This window comes from Channa argus, unplaced genomic scaffold (assembly GCF_033026475.1).
Source record: "Channa argus isolate prfri unplaced genomic scaffold, Channa argus male v1.0 Contig034, whole genome shotgun sequence".
Taxonomy (NCBI): domain Eukaryota; kingdom Metazoa; phylum Chordata; class Actinopteri; order Anabantiformes; family Channidae; genus Channa; species Channa argus.
In genome coordinates, this window is record NW_027125253.1 from 23,235 (window position 1) to 41,246 (window position 18,012).

At 41.8% G+C, this 18,012-nt stretch overlaps 1 non-coding gene and 17 pseudogenes across 1 annotated transcript; all 18 read right to left on the reverse strand.

The window, feature by feature from the left end:
* Positions 1-667: 667 nt before the first annotated feature.
* Positions 668-786, reverse strand: LOC137117077 (5S ribosomal RNA; annotated as a pseudogene).
* Positions 787-1,638: 852 nt separating this feature from the next.
* LOC137117260 (5S ribosomal RNA) lies at positions 1,639-1,757 on the reverse strand (annotated as a pseudogene).
* An 857-nt stretch (positions 1,758-2,614) lies between these two features.
* On the reverse strand, positions 2,615-2,733 carry LOC137117271 (5S ribosomal RNA; annotated as a pseudogene).
* Positions 2,734-3,597: 864 nt separating this feature from the next.
* LOC137117078 (5S ribosomal RNA) lies at positions 3,598-3,716 on the reverse strand (annotated as a pseudogene).
* Positions 3,717-4,568: 852 nt separating this feature from the next.
* LOC137117282 (5S ribosomal RNA) lies at positions 4,569-4,687 on the reverse strand (annotated as a pseudogene).
* Positions 4,688-5,544: 857 nt separating this feature from the next.
* On the reverse strand, positions 5,545-5,663 carry LOC137117293 (5S ribosomal RNA; annotated as a pseudogene).
* Positions 5,664-6,528: 865 nt separating this feature from the next.
* Positions 6,529-6,647, reverse strand: LOC137117079 (5S ribosomal RNA; annotated as a pseudogene).
* An 857-nt stretch (positions 6,648-7,504) lies between these two features.
* LOC137117306 (5S ribosomal RNA) lies at positions 7,505-7,623 on the reverse strand (annotated as a pseudogene).
* An 853-nt stretch (positions 7,624-8,476) lies between these two features.
* LOC137117342 (5S ribosomal RNA) lies at positions 8,477-8,595 on the reverse strand (annotated as a pseudogene).
* Positions 8,596-9,452: 857 nt separating this feature from the next.
* On the reverse strand, positions 9,453-9,571 carry LOC137117067 (5S ribosomal RNA). The gene has a single exon (XR_010913587.1). It is a non-coding gene; the product is annotated as a 5S ribosomal RNA (ribosomal RNA).
* Positions 9,572-10,424: 853 nt separating this feature from the next.
* Positions 10,425-10,543, reverse strand: LOC137117080 (5S ribosomal RNA; annotated as a pseudogene).
* Positions 10,544-11,407: 864 nt separating this feature from the next.
* LOC137117081 (5S ribosomal RNA) lies at positions 11,408-11,526 on the reverse strand (annotated as a pseudogene).
* Positions 11,527-12,383: 857 nt separating this feature from the next.
* On the reverse strand, positions 12,384-12,502 carry LOC137117317 (5S ribosomal RNA; annotated as a pseudogene).
* An 853-nt stretch (positions 12,503-13,355) lies between these two features.
* LOC137117328 (5S ribosomal RNA) lies at positions 13,356-13,474 on the reverse strand (annotated as a pseudogene).
* An 853-nt stretch (positions 13,475-14,327) lies between these two features.
* Positions 14,328-14,446, reverse strand: LOC137117340 (5S ribosomal RNA; annotated as a pseudogene).
* Positions 14,447-15,299: 853 nt separating this feature from the next.
* On the reverse strand, positions 15,300-15,418 carry LOC137117344 (5S ribosomal RNA; annotated as a pseudogene).
* An 857-nt stretch (positions 15,419-16,275) lies between these two features.
* On the reverse strand, positions 16,276-16,394 carry LOC137117279 (5S ribosomal RNA; annotated as a pseudogene).
* An 853-nt stretch (positions 16,395-17,247) lies between these two features.
* On the reverse strand, positions 17,248-17,366 carry LOC137117082 (5S ribosomal RNA; annotated as a pseudogene).
* Positions 17,367-18,012: the final 646 nt, after the last annotated feature.

Below are 18,012 nucleotides of genomic sequence, written 5' to 3' on the forward strand. Positions count from 1 at the left end.
GGATCGACATGTTCCAACAGAATGATATTTATTTTAAACGAAAGAAAGTGACAATCAAAAAATGACACAACTCAGGGCGAACCAAGGCCAACATAATAAACAAAATAAGCCATTTCCCACAGAAAGTGCTAGCTAGCCTGATAGAAATAAACAAACCAAAAGACAGTCGCTAACCCTAACTCCTTAATGTGAAAACAAGAGAAAACAATCAAAAGAAAATGGCAGTCCACCCCTACAGATTTAATACTATTTACAAAATATACAATTTATAAACAAAACCACGGCACAAAACCTAACAATTCAAAAATGCTAAATAAGGTTTGGAAACCAAGAACAGCAAACAGGTGCTGATGCCAGAAAGAGCCTCGCTAGCTGTTGGGAACCGTACTTTTAAAACTCCAGGAAGTGTAGGATGGACCAATCAGCTTCCTGTACTGCCCCCCAATCCGGCCAATCAGGCAGGGCACCTATAAGAACAACAAAATAAAAACAACACATATGGCCAGGACCGTAACATGGTCTACTAGTAATGAAGCACGATGGTTGGCAAACCAATAAAGTAGCAAAACAGCAATGAAAGAACAAAATTTGATGAAAATATAGAACAATTTCTATGAATAAATAGGCAGTAACACCAGCTTGTGCTGCCCGTAAACCCAAGCAAAAAAGCTTACAGCACCTGGTATTCCCAGGCGGTCTTCCTACCAAGTACTAACCAGGCCCGGCTCTATTTGGCTGCCGAGATCGGACGAGATCGGGCGCTTAGAGAGCGGTGTGGCCGTAAGCTGCATTTGACATCATCAACAGCTCCTAAAAACGCTGGAGAAGCAGAATGCATGACACTTGCTAAGAAGAAGATAAATGTTGCAAAGTACAAAGTACTATAACTGTACTGGTCTGTTACGCCCCTGTCTAGGGTGTCAGGGTGCAACATAAAAAGATAAATTAGCATGTTCCCTCTCCGATCCCCAAACCAAAATCCAGGATCGAGATGTTCCAACAGAATGATATTTATTTTAAACGAAAGAAAGTGTCAAACAAAACATGACACTACAACTCAGGGCGAACCAAGGCCAACATAATAAACAAAATAAGCCATTTCCCACAGAAAGTGCTAGCTAGCCTGATAGAAATAAACAAAAAGACAGTCGCTATCCCTAACTCCCTAATGTGAAAACAGTCCAAAGAAAATGGCAGTTCACCCCTACAGATTTAATACTATTTACAAAATATACAATTTATAAACCAAACCACGGCACAAAACCGAACAATTCAAAAATGCTAAATAAGGTTTGGAAACCAAGAACAGCAAACAGGTGCTGCTGCCAGAAAGAGCCTCGCTAGCTGTTGGGAACCGTACTTTTAAACTCCAGGAAGTGAAGGATGGACCAATCAGCTTCCTGTACTGCCCCCCAATCCGGCCAATAAGGCAGGGCACCTATAAGAACAACAAAATAAAAACAACACATATGGCCAGGACCGTAACATGGTCTACTAGTAATGAAGCACGATGGTTGACAAACCAATAAAGTAGCAAAACAGCAATGAAAGAACAAAATTTGATGAAAATATGGAACAATTTCTATGAATAAATAGGCAGTAACACCAGCTTGTGCTGCCCGTAAACCCAAGCAAAAAAGCTTACAGCACCTGGTATTCCCAGGCGGTCTTCCTACCAAGTACTAACCAGGCCCGGCTCTATTTGACTGCCGAGATCGGACGAGATCGGGCGCTTAGAGAGCGGTGTGGCCGTAAGCTGCATTTGACATCATCAACAGCTCCTAAAAACGCTGGAGAAGCAGAATGCATGACACTTGCTAAGAAGAAGATAAATGTGGCAAAGTACAAAGTACTATAACTGTACTGGTCTGTTACGCCCCTGTCTAGGGGGTCAGGGTGCAACATACAAAGATAAATTAGGATGTTCCCTCTCCGGTCTCCAAACCATAATCCAGGATCGAGATGTTCCAACAGAATGATATTTATTTTAAACGAAAGAAAGTGTCAAACAAAACATGACACTACAACTCAGGGCGAACCAAGGCCAACATAATAAACAAAATAAGCCATTTCCCACAGAAAGTGCTAGCTAGCCTGATAGAAATAAACAAACCAAAAGACAGTCGCTAACCCTAACTCCCTAATGTGAAAACAGTCCAAAGAAAATGGCAGCTCACCCCTACAGATTTAATACTATTTACAAAATATACAATTTATAAACAAAACCACGGCACAAAACCTAACAATTCAAAAATGCTAAATAAGGTTTGGAAACCAAGAACAGCAAACAGGTGCTGATGCCAGAAAGAGCCTCGCTAGCTGTTGGGAACCGTACTTTTAAAACTCCAGGAAGTGTAGGATGGACCAATCAGCTTCCTGTACTGCCCCCCAATCCGGCCAATCAGGCAGGGCACCTATAAGAAAAAGAAAATAAAAACAACACATATGGCCAGGACCGTAACATGGTCTACTAGTAATGAAGCACGATGGTTGGCAAACCAATAAAGTAGCAAAACAGCAATGAAAGAACAAAATTTGATGAAAATATAGAACAATTTCTATGAATAAATAGGCAGTAACACCAGCTTGTGCTGCCCGTAAACCCAAGCAAAAAAGCTTACAGCACCTGGTATTCCCAGGCGGTCTTCCTACCAAGTACTAACCAGGCCCGGCTCTATTTGACTGCCGAGATCGGACGAGATCGGGCGCTTAGAGAGCGGTGTGGCCGTAAGCTGCATTTGACATCATCAACAGCTCCTAAAAACGCTGGAGAAGCAGAATGCATGACACTTGCTAAGAAGAAGATAAATGTGGCAAAGTACAAAGTACTATAACTGTACTGGTCTGTTACGCCCCTGTCTAGGGGGTCAGGGTGCAACATACAAAGATAAATTAGCATGTTCCCTCTCCGATCCCCAAACCAAAATCCAGGATCGACATGTTCCAACAGAATGATATTTATTTTAAACGAAAGAAAGTGACAATCAAAAAATGACACAACTCAGGGCGAACCAAGGCCAACATAATAAACAAAATAAGCCATTTCCCACAGAAAGTGCTAGCTAGCCTGATAGAAATAAACAAACCAAAAGACAGTCGCTAACCCTAACTCCTTAATGTGAAAACAAGAGAAAACAATCAAAAGAAAATGGCAGTCCACCCCTACAGATTTAATACTATTTACAAAATATACAATTTATAAACAAAACCACGGCACAAAACCTAACAATTCAAAAATGCTAAATAAGGTTTGGAAACCAAGAACAGCAAACAGGTGCTGATGCCAGAAAGAGCCTCGCTAGCTGTTGGGAACCGTACTTTTAAAACTCCAGGAAGTGTAGGATGGACCAATCAGCTTCCTGTACTGCCCCCCAATCCGGCCAATCAGGCAGGGCACCTATAAGAACAACAAAATAAAAACAACACATATGGCCAGGACCGTAACATGGTCTACTAGTAATGAAGCACGATGGTTGGCAAACCAATAAAGTAGCAAAACAGCAATGAAAGAACAAAATTTGATGAAAATATAGAACAATTTCTATGAATAAATAGGCAGTAACACCAGCTTGTGCTGCCCGTAAACCCAAGCAAAAAAGCTTACAGCACCTGGTATTCCCAGGCGGTCTTCCTACCAAGTACTAACCAGGCCCGGCTCTATTTGGCTGCCGAGATCGGACGAGATCGGGCGCTTAGAGAGCGGTGTGGCCGTAAGCTGCATTTGACATCATCAACAGCTCCTAAAAACGCTGGAGAAGCAGAATGCATGACACTTGCTAAGAAGAAGATAAATGTTGCAAAGTACAAAGTACTATAACTGTACTGGTCTGTTACGCCCCTGTCTAGGGTGTCAGGGTGCAACATAAAAAGATAAATTAGCATGTTCCCTCTCCGATCCCCAAACCAAAATCCAGGATCGAGATGTTCCAACAGAATGATATTTATTTTAAACGAAAGAAAGTGTCAAACAAAACATGACACTACAACTCAGGGCGAACCAAGGCCAACATAATAAACAAAATAAGCCATTTCCCACAGAAAGTGCTAGCTAGCCTGATAGAAATAAACAAAAAGACAGTCGCTATCCCTAACTCCCTAATGTGAAAACAGTCCAAAGAAAATGGCAGTTCACCCCTACAGATTTAATACTATTTACAAAATATACAATTTATAAACCAAACCACGGCACAAAACCGAACAATTCAAAAATGCTAAATAAGGTTTGGAAACCAAGAACAGCAAACAGGTGCTGCTGCCAGAAAGAGCCTCGCTAGCTGTTGGGAACCGTACTTTTAAACTCCAGGAAGTGAAGGATGGACCAATCAGCTTCCTGTACTGCCCCCCAATCCGGCCAATAAGGCAGGGCACCTATAAGAACAACAAAATAAAAACAACACATATGGCCAGGACCGTAACATGGTCTACTAGTAATGAAGCACGATGGTTGACAAACCAATAAAGTAGCAAAACAGCAATGAAAGAACAAAATTTGATGAAAATATGGAACAATTTCTATGAATAAATAGGCAGTAACACCAGCTTGTGCTGCCCGTAAACCCAAGCAAAAAAGCTTACAGCACCTGGTATTCCCAGGCGGTCTTCCTACCAAGTACTAACCAGGCCCGGCTCTATTTGACTGCCGAGATCGGACGAGATCGGGCGCTTAGAGAGCGGTGTGGCCGTAAGCTGCATTTGACATCATCAACAGCTCCTAAAAACGCTGGAGAAGCAGAATGCATGACACTTGCTAAGAAGAAGATAAATGTGGCAAAGTACAAAGTACTATAACTGTACTGGTCTGTTACGCCCCTGTCTAGGGGGTCAGGGTGCAACATACAAAGATAAATTAGGATGTTCCCTCTCCGGTCTCCAAACCATAATCCAGGATCGAGATGTTCCAACAGAATGATATTTATTTTAAACGAAAGAAAGTGTCAAACAAAACATGACACTACAACTCAGGGCGAACCAAGGCCAACATAATAAACAAAATAAGCCATTTCCCACAGAAAGTGCTAGCTAGCCTGATAGAAATAAACAAACCAAAAGACAGTCGCTAACCCTAACTCCCTAATGTGAAAACAGTCCAAAGAAAATGGCAGTTCACCCCTACAGATTTAATACTATTTACAAAATATACAATTTATAAACAAAACCACGGCACAAAACCTAACAATTCAAAAATGCTAAATAAGGTTTGGAAACCAAGAACAGCAAACAGGTGCTGATGCCAGAAAGAGCCTCGCTAGCTGTTGGGAACCGTACTTTTAAAACTCCAGGAATTGTAGGATGGACCAATCAGCTTCCTGTACTGCCCCCCAATCCGGCCAATCAGGCAGGGCACCTATAAGAAAAAGAAAATAAAAACAACACATATGGCCAGGACCGTAACATGGTCTACTAGTAATGAAGCACGATGGTTGGCAAACCAATAAAGTAGCAAAACAGCAATGAAAGAACAAAATTTGATGAAAATATAGAACAATTTCTATGAATAAATAGGCAGTAACACCAGCTTGTGCTGCCCGTAAACCCAAGCAAAAAAGCTTACAGCACCTGGTATTCCCAGGCGGTCTTCCTACCAAGTACTAACCAGGCCCGGCTCTATTTGACTGCCGAGATCGGACGAGATCGGGCGCTTAGAGAGCGGTGTGGCCGTAAGCTGCATTTGACATCATCAACAGCTCCTAAAAACGCTGGAGAAGCAGAATGCATGACACTTGCTAAGAAGAAGATAAATGTGGCAAAGTACAAAGTACTATAACTGTACTGGTCTGTTACGCCCCTGTCTAGGGGGTCAGGGTGCAACATACAAAGATAAATTAGCATGTTCCCTCTCCGATCCCCAAACCAAAATCCAGGATCGACATGTTCCAACAGAATGATATTTATTTTAAACGAAAGAAAGTGACAATCAAAAAATGACACAACTCAGGGCGAACCAAGGCCAACATAATAAACAAAATAAGCCATTTCCCACAGAAAGTGCTAGCTAGCCTGATAGAAATAAACAAACCAAAAGACAGTCGCTAACCCTAACTCCTTAATGTGAAAACAAGAGAAAACAATCAAAAGAAAATGGCAGTCCACCCCTACAGATTTAATACTATTTACAAAATATACAATTTATAAACAAAACCACGGCACAAAACCTAACAATTCAAAAATGCTAAATAAGGTTTGGAAACCAAGAACAGCAAACAGGTGCTGATGCCAGAAAGAGCCTCGCTAGCTGTTGGGAACCGTACTTTTAAAACTCCAGGAAGTGTAGGATGGACCAATAAGCTTCCTGTACTGCCCCTCAATCCGGCCAATCAGGCAGGGCACCTATAAGAACAACAAAATAAAAACAACACATATGGCCAGGACCGTAACATGGTCTACTAGTAATGAAGCACGATGGTTGGCAAACCAATAAAGTAGCAAAACAGCAATGAAAGAACAAAATTTGATGAAAATATAGAACAATTTCTATGAATAAATAGGCAGTAACACCAGCTTGTGCTGCCCGTAAACCCAAGCAAAAAAAGCTTACAGCACCTGGTATTCCCAGGCGGTCTTCCTACCAAGTACTAACCAGGCCCGGCTCTATTTGGCTGCCGAGATCGGACGAGATCGGGCGCTTAGAGAGCGGTGTGGCCGTAAGCTGCATTTGACATCATCAACAGCTCTTAAAAACGCTGGAGAAGCAGAATGCATGACACTTGCTAAGAAGAAGATAAATGTGGCAAAGTACAAAGTACTATAACTGTACTGGTCTGTTACGCCCCTGTCTAGGGGGTCAGGGTGCAACATACAAAGATAAATTAGCATGTTCCCTCTCCGGTCTCCAAACCATAATCCAGGATCGAGATGTTCCAACAGAATGATATTTATTTTAAACGAAAGAAAGTGTCAAACAAAACATGACACTACAACTCAGGGCGAACCAAGGCCAACATAATAAACAAAATAGGCCATTTCCCACAGAAAGTGTTAGCTAGCCTGATAGAAATAAACAAACCAAAAGATAGTCGCTAACCCTAACTCCCTAATGTGAAAACACTCCAAAGAAAATGGCAGTTCACCCCTACAGATTTAATACTATTTACAAAATATACAATTTATAAACAAAACCACGGCACAAAACCTAACAATTCAAAAATGCTAAATAAGGTTTGGAAACCAAGAACAGCAAACAGGTGCTGATGCCAGAAAGAGCCTCGCTAGCTGTTGGGAACCGTACTTTTAAAACTCCAGGAAGTGTAGGATGGACCAATCAGCTTCCTGTACTGCCCCCCAATCCGGCCAATCAGGCAGGGCACCTATAAGAAAAAGAAAATAAAAACAACACATATGGCCAGGACCGTAACATGGTCTACTAGTAATGAAGCACGATGGTTGGCAAACCAATAAAGTAGCAAAACAGCAATGAAAGAACAAAATTTGATGAAAATATAGAACAATTTCTATGAATAAATAGGCAGTAACACCAGCTTGTGCTGCCCGTAAACCCAAGCAAAAAAGCTTACAGCACCTGGTATTCCCAGGCGGTCTTCCTACCAAGTACTAACCAGGCCCGGCTCTATTTGACTGCCGAGATCGGACGAGATCGGGCGCTTAGAGAGCGGTGTGGCCGTAAGCTGAATTTGACATCATCAACAGCTCCTAAAAACGCTGGAGAAGCAGAATGCATGACACTTGCTAAGAAGAAGATAAATGTGGCAAAGTACAAAGTACTATAACTGTACTGGTCTGTTACGCCCCTGTCTAGGGGGTCAGGGTGCAACATACAAAGATAAATTAGCATGTTCCCTCTCCGATCCCCAAACCAAAATCCAGGATCGAGATGTTCCAACAGAATGATATTTATTTTAAACGAAAGAAAGTGTCAAACAAAACATGACACTACAACTCAGGGCGAACCAAGGCCAACATAATAAACAAAATAAGCCATTTCCCACAGAAAGTGCTACCTAGCCTGATAGCAATAAACAAAAAGACAGTCGCTAACCCTAACTCCCTAATGTGAAAACAGTCCAAAGAAAATGGCAGTTCACCCCTACAGATTTAATACTATTTACAAAATATACAATTTATAAACAAAACCACGGCACAAAACCTAACAATTCAAAAATGCTAAATAAGGTTTGGAAACCAAGAACAGCAAACAGGTGCTGATGCCAGAAAGAGCCTCGCTAGCTGTTGGGAACCGTACTTTTAAAACTCCAGGAAGTGTAGGATGGACCAATCAGCTTCCTGTACTGCCCCCCAATCCGGCCAATCAGGCAGGGCACCTATAAGAACAAGAAAATAAAAACAACACATATGGCCAGGACCGTAACATGGTCTACTAGTAATGAAGCACGATGGTTGGCAAACCAATAAAGTAGCAAAACAGCAATGAAAGAACAAAATTTGATGAAAATATAGAACAATTTCTATGAATAAATAGGCAGTAACACCAGCTTGTGCTGCCCGTAAACCCAAGCAAAAAAGCTTACAGCACCTGGTATTCCCAGGCGGTCTTCCTACCAAGCACTAACCAGGCCCGGCTCTATTTGGCTGCCGAGATCGGACGAGATCGGGCGCTTAGAGAGCGGTGTGGCCGTAAGCTGCATTTGACATCATCAACAGCTCTTAAAAACGCTGGAGAAGCAGAATGCATGACACTTGCTAAGAAGAAGATAAATGTGGCAAAGTACAAAGTACTATAACTGTACTGGTCTGTTACGCCCCTGTCTAGGGGGTCAGGGTGCAACATACAAAGATAAATTAGGATGTTCCCTCTCCGGTCTCCAAACCATAATCCAGGATCGAGATGTTCCAACAGAATGATATTTATTTTAAACGAAAGAAAGTGTCAAACAAAACATGACACTACAACTCAGGGCGAACCAAGGCCAACATAATAAACAAAATAAGCCATTTCCCACAGAAAGTGCTAGCTAGCCTGATAGAAATAAACAAACCAAAAGACAGTCGCTAACCCTAACTCCCTAATGTGAAAACAGTCCAAAGAAAATGGCAGTTCACCCCTACAGATTTAATACTATTTACAAAATATACAATTTATAAACAAAACCACGGCACAAAACCTAACAATTCAAAAATGCTAAATAAGGTTTGGAAACCAAGAACAGCAAACAGGTGCTGATGCCAGAAAGAGCCTCGCTAGCTGTTGGGAACCGTACTTTTAAAACTCCAGGAAGTGTAGGATGGACCAATCAGCTTCCTGTACTGCCCCCCAATCCGGCCAATCAGGCAGGGCACCTATAAGAACAACAAAATAAAAACAACACATATGGCCAGGACCGTAACATGGTCTACTAGTAATGAAGCACGATGGTTGGCAAACCAATAAAGTAGCAAAACAGCAATGAAAGAACAAAATTTGATGAAAATATAGAACAATTTCTATGAATAAATAGGCAGTAACACCAGCTTGTGCTGCCCGTAAACCCAAGCAAAAAAGCTTACAGCACCTGGTATTCCCAGGCGGTCTTCCTACCAAGTACTAACCAGGCCCAGCTCTATTTGACTGCCGAGATCGGACGAGATCGGGCGCTTAGAGAGCGGTGTGGCCGTAAGCTGCATTTGACATCATCAACAGCTCCTAAAAACGCTGGAGAAGCAGAATGCATGACACTTGCTAAGAAGAAGATAAATGTGGCAAAGTACAAAGTACTATAACTGTACTGGTCTGTTACGCCCCTGTCTAGGGGGTCAGGGTGCAACATACAAAGATAAATTAGCATGTTCCCTCTCCGATCCCCAAACCAAAATCCAGGATCGAGATGTTCCAACAGAATGATATTTATTTTAAACGAAAGAAAGTGTCAAACAAAACATGACACTACAACTCAGGGCGAACCAAGGCCAACATAATAAACAAAATAAGCCATTTCCCACAGAAAGTGCTAGCTAGCCTGATAGAAATAAACAAAAAGACAGTTGCTAACCCTAACTCCCTAATGTGAAAACAGTCCAAAGAAAATGGCAGTTCACCCCTACAGATTTAATACTATTTACAAAATATACAATTTATAAACAAAACCACGGCACAAAACCTAACAATTCAAAAATGCTAAATAAGGTTTGGAAACCAAGAACAGCAAACAGGTGCTGATGCCAGAAAGAGCCTCGCTAGCTGTTGGGAACCGTACTTTTAAAACTCCAGGAAGTGTAGGATGGACCAATCAGCTTCCTGTACTGCCCCCCAATCCGGCCAATCAGGCAGGGCACCTATAAGAACAACAAAATAAAAACAACACATATGGCCAGGACCGTAACATGGTCTACTAGTAATGAAGCACGATGGTTGGCAAACCAATAAAGTAGCAAAACAGCAATGAAAGAACAAAATTTGATGAAAATATAGAACAATTTCTATGAATAAATAGGCAGTAACACCAGCTTGTGCTGCCCGTAAACCCAAGCAAAAAAGCTTACAGCACCTGGTATTCCCAGGCGGTCTTCCTACCAAGTACTAACCAGGCCCGGCTCTATTTGGCTGCCGAGATCGGACGAGATCGGGCGCTTAGAGAGCGGTGTGGCCGTAAGCTGCATTTGACATCATCAACAGCTCTTAAAAACGCTGGAGAAGCAGAATGCATGACACTTGCTAAGAAGAAGATAAATGTGGCAAAGTACAAAGTACTATAACTGTACTGGTCTGTTACGCCCCTGTCTAGGGGGTCAGGGTGCAACATACAAAGATAAATTAGCATGTTCCCTCTCCGATCCCCAAACCAAAATCCAGGATCGAGATGTTCCAACAGAATGATATTTATTTTAAACGAAAGAAAGTGACAAACAAAAAATGACACAACTCAGGGCGAACCAAGGCCAACATAATAAACAAAATAAGCCATTTCCCACAGAAAGTGCTAGCTAGCCTGATAGAAATAAACAAACCAAAAGACAGTCGCTAACCCTAACTCCTTAATGTGAAAACAAGAGAAAACAATCAAAAGAAAATGGCAGTCCACCCCTACAGATTTAATACTATTTACAAAATATACAATTTATAAACAAAACCACGGCACAAAACCTAACAATTCAAAAATGCTAAATAAGGTTTGGAAACCAAGAACAGCAAACAGGTGCTGATGCCAGAAAGAGCCTCGCTAGCTGTTGGGAACCGTACTTTTAAAACTCCAGGAAGTGTAGGATGGACCAATAAGCTTCCTGTACTGCCCCTCAATCCGGCCAATCAGGCAGGGCACCTATAAGAACAACAAAATAAAAACAACACATATGGCCAGGACCGTAACATGGTCTACTAGTAATGAAGCACGATGGTTGGCAAACCAATAAAGTAGCAAAACAGCAATGAAAGAACAAAATTTGATGAAAATATAGAACAATTTCTATGAATAAATAGGCAGTAACACCAGCTTGTGCTGCCCGTAAACCCAACCAAAAAAGCTTACAGCACCTGGTATTCCCAGGCGGTCTTCCTACCAAGTACTAACCAGGCCCGGCTCTATTTGGCTGCCGAGATCGGACGAGATCGGGCGCTTAGAGAGCGGTGTGGCCGTAAGCTGCATTTGACATCATCAACAGCTCTTAAAAACGCTGGAGAAGCAGAATGCATGACACTTGCTAAGAAGAAGATAAATGTGGCAAAGTACAAAGTACTATAACTGTACTGGTCTGTTACGCCCCTGTCTAGGGGGTCAGGGTGCAACATACAAAGATAAATTAGCATGTTCCCTCTCCGGTCTCCAAACCATAATCCAGGATCGAGATGTTCCAACAGAATGATATTTATTTTAAACGAAAGAAAGTGTCAAACAAAACATGACACTACAACTCAGGGCGAACCAAGGCCAACATAATAAACAAAATAGGCCATTTCCCACAGAAAGTGTTAGCTAGCCTGATAGAAATAAACAAACCAAAAGATAGTCGCTAACCCTAACTCCCTAATGTGAAAACACTCCAAAGAAAATGGCAGTTCACCCCTACAGATTTAATACTATTTACAAAATATACAATTTATAAACAAAACCACGGCACAAAACCTAACAATTCAAAAATGCTAAATAAGGTTTGGAAACCAAGAACAGCAAACAGGTGCTGATGCCAGAAAGAGCCTCGCTAGCTGTTGGGAACCGTACTTTTAAAACTCCAGGAAGTGTAGGATGGACCAATCAGCTTCCTGTACTGCCCCCCAATCCGGCCAATCAGGCAGGGCACCTATAAGAAAAAGAAAATAAAAACAACACATATGGCCAGGACCGTAACATGGTCTACTAGTAATGAAGCACGATGGTTGGCAAACCAATAAAGTAGCAAAACAGCAATGAAAGAACAAAATTTGATGAAAATATAGAACAATTTCTATGAATAAATAGGCAGTAACACCAGCTTGTGCTGCCCGTAAACCCAAGCAAAAAAGCTTACAGCACCTGGTATTCCCAGGCGGTCTTCCTACCAAGTACTAACCAGGCCCGGCTCTATTTGACTGCCGAGATCGGACGAGATCGGGCGCTTAGAGAGCGGTGTGGCCGTAAGCTGAATTTGACATCATCAACAGCTCCTAAAAACGCTGGAGAAGCAGAATGCATGACACTTGCTAAGAAGAAGATAAATGTGGCAAAGTACAAAGTACTATAACTGTACTGGTCTGTTACGCCCCTGTCTAGGGGGTCAGGGTGCAACATACAAAGATAAATTAGCATGTTCCCTCTCCGATCCCCAAACCAAAATCCAGGATCGAGATGTTCCAACAGAATGATATTTATTTTAAACGAAAGAAAGTGTCAAACAAAACATGACACTACAACTCAGGGCGAACCAAGGCCAACATAATAAACAAAATAAGCCATTTCCCACAGAAAGTGCTAGCTAGCCTGATAGAAATAAACAAAAAGACAGTCGCTAACCCTAACTCCCTAATGTGAAAACAGTCCAAAGAAAATGGCAGTTCACCCCTACAGATTTAATACTATTTACAAAATATACAATTTATAAACAAAACCACGGCACAAAACCTAACAATTCAAAAATGCTAAATAAGGTTTGGAAACCAAGAACAGCAAACAGGTGCTGATGCCAGAAAGAGCCTCGCTAGCTGTTGGGAACCGTACTTTTAAAACTCCAGGAAGTGTAGGATGGACCAATCAGCTTCCTGTACTGCCCCCCAATCCGGCCAATCAGGCAGGGCACCTATAAGAAAAAGAAAATAAAAACAACACATATGGCCAGGACCGTAACATGGTCTACTAGTAATGAAGCACGATGGTTGGCAAACCAATAAAGTAGCAAAACAGCAATGAAAGAACAAAATTTGATGAAAATATAGAACAATTTCTATGAATAAATAGGCAGTAACACCAGCTTGTGCTGCCCGTAAACCCAAGCAAAAAAGCTTACAGCACCTGGTATTCCCAGGCGGTCTTCCTACCAAGTACTAACCAGGCCCGGCTCTATTTGACTGCCGAGATCGGACGAGATCGGGCGCTTAGAGAGCGGTGTGGCCGTAAGCTGAATTTGACATCATCAACAGCTCCTAAAAACGCTGGAGAAGCAGAATGCATGACACTTGCTAAGAAGAAGATAAATGTGGCAAAGTACAAAGTACTATAACTGTACTGGTCTGTTACGCCCCTGTCTAGGGGGTCAGGGTGCAACATACAAAGATAAATTAGCATGTTCCCTCTCCGATCCCCAAACCAAAATCCAGGATCGAGATGTTCCAACAGAATGATATTTATTTTAAACGAAAGAAAGTGTCAAACAAAACATGACACTACAACTCAGGGCGAACCAAGGCCAACATAATAAACAAAATAAGCCATTTCCCACAGAAAGTGCTAGCTAGCCTGATAGAAATAAACAAAAAGACAGTCGCTAACCCTAACTCCCTAATGTGAAAACAGTCCAAAGAAAATGGCAGTTCACCCCTACAGATTTAATACTATTTACAAAATATACAATTTATAAACAAAACCACGGCACAAAACCTAACAATTCAAAAATGCTAAATAAGGTTTGGAAACCAAGAACAGCAAACAGGTGCTGATGCCAGAAAGAGCCTCGCTAGCTGTTGGGAACCGTACTTTTAAAACTCCAGGAAGTGTAGGATGGACCAATCAGCTTCCTGTACTGCCCCCCAATCCGGCCAATCAGGCAGGGCACCTATAAGAAAAAGAAAATAAAAACAACACATATGGCCAGGACCGTAACATGGTCTACTAGTAATGAAGCACGATGGTTGGCAAACCAATAAAGTAGCAAAACAGCAATGAAAGAACAAAATTTGATGAAAATATAGAACAATTTCTATGAATAAATAGGCAGTAACACCAGCTTGTGTTGCCCGTAAACCCAAGCAAAAAAGCTTACAGCACCTGGTATTCCCAGGCGGTCTTCCTACCAAGTACTAACCAGGCCCGGCTCTATTTGACTGCCGAGATCGGACGAGATCGGGCGCTTAGAGAGCGGTGTGGCCGTAAGCTGAATTTGACATCATCAACAGCTCCTAAAAACGCTGGAGAAGCAGAATGCATGACACTTGCTAAGAAGAAGATAAATGTGGCAAAGTACAAAGTACTATAACTGTACTGGTCTGTTACGCCCCTGTCTAGGGGGTCAGGGTGCAACATACAAAGATAAATTAGCATGTTCCCTCTCCGATCCCCAAACCAAAATCCAGGATCGAGATGTTCCAACAGAATGATATTTATTTTAAACGAAAGAAAGTGTCAAACAAAACATGACACTACAACTCAGGGCGAACCAAGGCCAACATAATAAACAAAATAAGCCATTTCCCACAGAAAGTGCTACCTAGCTTGATAGCAATAAACAAAAAGACAGTCGCTAACCCTAACTCCCTAATGTGAAAACAGTCCAAAGAAAATGGCAGTTCACCCCTACAGATTTAATACTATTTACAAAATATACAATTTATAAACAAAACCACGGCACAAAACCTAACAATTCAAAAATGCTAAATAAGGTTTGGAAACCAAGAACAGCAAACAGGTGCTGATGCCAGAAAGAGCCTCGCTAGCTGTTGGGAACCGTACTTTTAAAACTCCAGGAAGTGTAGGATGGACCAATCAGCTTCCTGTACTGCCCCCCAATCCGGCCAATCAGGCAGGGCACCTATAAGAACAAGAAAATAAAAACAACACATATGGCCAGGACCGTAACATGGTCTACTAGTAATGAAGCACGATGGTTGGCAAACCAATAAAGTAGCAAAACAGCAATGAAAGAACAAAATTTGATGAAAATATAGAACAATTTCTATGAATAAATAGGCAGTAACACCAGCTTGTGCTGCCCGTAAACCCAAGCAAAAAAGCTTACAGCACCTGGTATTCCCAGGCGGTCTTCCTACCAAGCACTAACCAGGCCCGGCTCTATTTGGCTGCCGAGATCGGACGAGATCGGGCGCTTAGAGAGCGGTGTGGCCGTAAGCTGCATTTGACATCATCAACAGCTCTTAAAAACGCTGGAGAAGCAGAATGCATGACACTTGCTAAGAAGAAGATAAATGTGGCAAAGTACAAAGTACTATAACTGTACTGGTCTGTTACGCCCCTGTCTAGGGGGTCAGGGTGCAACATACAAAGATAAATTAGGATGTTCCCTCTCCGGTCTCCAAACCATAATCCAGGATCGAGATGTTCCAACAGAATGATATTTATTTTAAACGAAAGAAAGTGTCAAACAAAACATGACACTACAACTCAGGGCGAACCAAGGCCAACATAATAAACAAAATAAGCCATTTCCCACAGAAAGTGCTAGCTAGCCTGATAGAAATAAACAAACCAAAAGACAGTCGCTAACCCTAACTCCCTAATGTGAAAACAGTCCAAAGAAAATGGCAGTTCACCCCTACAGATTTAATACTATTTACAAAATATACAATTTATAAACAAAACCACGGCACAAAACCTAACAATTCAAAAATGCTAAATAAGGTTTGGAAACCAAGAACAGCAAACAGGTGCTGATGCCAGAAAGAGCCTCGCTAGCTGTTGGGAACCGTACTTTTAAAACTCCAGGAAGTGTAGGATGGACCAATCAGCTTCCTGTACTGCCCCCCAATCCGGCCAATCAGCCAGGGCACCTATAAGAAAAAGAAAATAAAAACAACACATATGGCCAGGACCGTAACATGGTCTACTAGTAATGAAGCACGATGGTTGGCAAACCAATAAAGTAGCAAAACAGCAATGAAAGAACAAAATTTGATGAAAATATAGAACAATTTCTATGAATAAATAGGCAGTAACACCAGCTTGTGCTGCCCGTAAACCCAAGCAAAAAAGCTTACAGCACCTGGTATTCCCAGGCGGTCTTCCTACCAAGTACTAACCAGACCCGGCTCTATTTGACTGCCGAGATCGGACGAGATCGGGGGCTTAGAGAGCGGTGTGGCCGTAAGCTGCATTTGACATCATCAACAGCTCCTAAAAACGCTGGAGAAGCAGAATGCATGACACTTGCTAAAAAGAAGATAAATGTGGCAAAGTACAAAGTACTATAACTGTACTGGTCTGTTACGCCCCTGTCTAGGGGGTCAGGGTGCAACATACAAAGATAAATTAGCATGTTCCCTCTCCGATCCCCAAACCAAAATCCAGGATCGAGATGTTCCAACAGAATGATATTTATTTTAAACGAAAGAAAGTGTCAAACAAAACATGACACTACAACTCAGGGCGAACCAAGGCCAACATAATAAACAAAATAAGCCATTTCCCACAGAAAGTGCTAGCTAGCCTGATAGAAATAAACAAAAAGACAGTCGCTAACCCTAACTCCCTAATGTGAAAACAGTCCAAAGAAAATGGCATTTCACCCCTACAGATTTAATACTATTTACAAAATATACAATTTATAAACAAAACCACGGCACAAAACCTAACAATTCAAAAATGCTAAATAAGGTTTGGAAACCAAGAACAGCAAACAGGTGCTGATGCCAGAAAGAGCCTCGCTAGCTGTTGGGAACCGTACTTTTAAAACTCCAGGAAGTGTAGGATGGACCAATCAGCTTCCTGTACTGCCCCCCAATCCGGCCAATCAGGCAGGGCACCTATAAGAACAACAAAATAAAAACAACACATATGGCCAGGACCGTAACATGGTCTACTAGTAATGAAGCACGATGGTTGGCAAACCAATAAAGTAGCAAAACAGCAATGAAAGAACAAAATTTGATGAAAATATAGAACAATTTCTAGGAATAAATAGGCAGTAACACCAGCTTGTGCTGCCCGTAAACCCAAGCAAAAAAGCTTACAGCACCTGGTATTCCCAGGCGGTCTTCCTACCAAGTACTAACCAGGCCCGGCTCTATTTGGCTGCCGAGATCGGACGAGATCGGGCGCTTAGAGAGCGGTGTGGCCGTAAGCTGCATTTGACATCATCAACAGCTCTTAAAAACGCTGGAGAAGCAGAATGCATGACACTTGCTAAGAAGAAGATAAATGTGGCAAAGTACAAAGTACTATAACTGTACTGGTCTGTTACGCCCCTGTCTAGGGGGTCAGGGTGCAACATACAAAGATAAATTAGCATGTTCCCTCTCCGATCCCCAAACCAAAATCCAGGATCGAGATGTTCCAACAGAATGATATTTATTTTAAACGAAAGAAAGTGACAAACAAAAAATGACACAACTCAGGGCGAACCAAGGCCAACATAATAAACAAAATAAGCCATTTCCCACAGAAAGTGCTAGCTAGCCTGATAGAAATAAACAAACCAAAAGACAGTCGCTAACCCTAACTCCCTAATGTGAAAACAGTCCAAAGAAAATGGCAGCTCACCCCTACAGATTTAATACTATTTACAAAATATACAATTTATAAACAAAACCACGGCACAAAACCTAACAATTCAAAAATGCTAAATAAGGTTTGGAAACCAAGAACAGCAAACAGGTGCTGATGCCAGAAAGAGCCTCGCTAGCTGTTGGGAACCGTACTTTTAAAACTCCAGGAAGTGTAGGATGGACCAATCAGCTTCCTGTACTGCCCCCCAATCCGGCCAATCAGG